The following is a 1,380-nucleotide window of genomic DNA, read 5'->3' on the forward strand; positions in this document are numbered from 1 at the left end:
ATCTTCATCTTCATCATCATCTTCATCTTCATCATCTACTGAGTGGCTTTTTAGCTTCACTCTCTGCTTCTGTTTGTCCAGATGGTGTCCTCTGTCAATCCTCACTCACAATCAAGATTAAGATTACACACACACACACACACACACACACACACACACACACACACACACACTAAAACACATAGTATTAATGTGCATTTGGGAGCAGATGATATAACACAGTTGTGTCACAGGATGCAGAGTAAGCACAGGGGATTAAGTTATTAAAGTCAGCCATTGATCGCAGAAATACAAGGTTGGAGGGAGGGGTGGGGGGGGGGGGGGGGGGGGGGGGGGATTAAAGTATTTTTACCACAAAGCCACGTATCCACCAGTCTGAAGCAGAACGACGACTGAACAGGACACAAGAGGAAAACCTGCCGCCGTCCGTTTCAGTCTTCATCGATTCCGACCCCAAAACCCGAGGTCAACCCCCCCACCCCCCACTCTACCTCCACCTCGGTTGCCCCCCCCCCAGCATGCATCGGGCACCATGGGCTTTCTGGAAAACTACCAGGAGATCGACCCGGTCACGCTGAACCTGTGCATCCTCATCGCCAGCTACGTCATCCTGCTCCTGGTCTTCCTCATCTCCTGTATCATGTACGACTGCCGGGGCAAAGACCCCACCAAGGAGTACGCCCGGACCCCAGCCCACCCAGTCCCCCATCCGGCTGGTGGTCATGCAGAGCTCGCCGGCGCCGGTGGGACGGTGGGACGCCGCCAACATGATCACCACCTACCATGAGCCCACGCTCTCGGACTTCAGGGAGAAGAAGAGCACCATGGTCTGAGCGCCAGACCCACCCCCCACCCCCACCCCCCATTTGTAAATACAGGACTCTGTTTTGTACGAACTTCGGCTTGTTTTTTTCGCTCCGTGGACGATGTTCGGGTTCGACCTTACGCTGGACAGACTAGGGCCGGTGAGTAGAGATGGTTCGTTCCGGGTCCAGGGGGAGTGGCTTCACTTCTAACGAACTTTTTTAAAATTGACCTTTTTTGACCCTTTAAACCCCTGACGTGTCTGCGGTGATCCACCTGAACGTACGGTTTCATTTAAGCCTTTAACCCCTGATTCCAGGTACAGGTTCTGGCTGTGGGTATGTGTTTGAGTTCCTTTCTTCAGTGGTTTTTTACTGTGTGTTTTTAGGGTCAAAACAGGTGGAATAAAAGAAAAGACAAAGAGAGGGACTGAAGTTTGACAGGTTTGGACGAAATAAGGCACAAGATTAGGATGTTGAACATCAGCTGTGAACTGAACACATTCAACAACAAGGATTTGAATTTGGGCCCAGTAGTTCATGTTTTCTTCTAAATCAGTCCAGCTGCTTTTTAACA

General features: G+C 50.8%; 1 pseudogene; it reads left to right on the top strand.

Moving 5' to 3' along the window:
* Nucleotides 1-454: 454 nt before the first annotated feature.
* LOC115423671 (small integral membrane protein 36-like) lies at nucleotides 455-909 on the top strand (annotated as a pseudogene).
* Nucleotides 910-1,380: the final 471 nt, after the last annotated feature.

Source organism: Sphaeramia orbicularis, chromosome 8 (assembly GCF_902148855.1).
Source record: "Sphaeramia orbicularis chromosome 8, fSphaOr1.1, whole genome shotgun sequence".
In the NCBI taxonomy this organism is placed as follows: Eukaryota; Metazoa; Chordata; class Actinopteri; order Kurtiformes; family Apogonidae; genus Sphaeramia; species Sphaeramia orbicularis.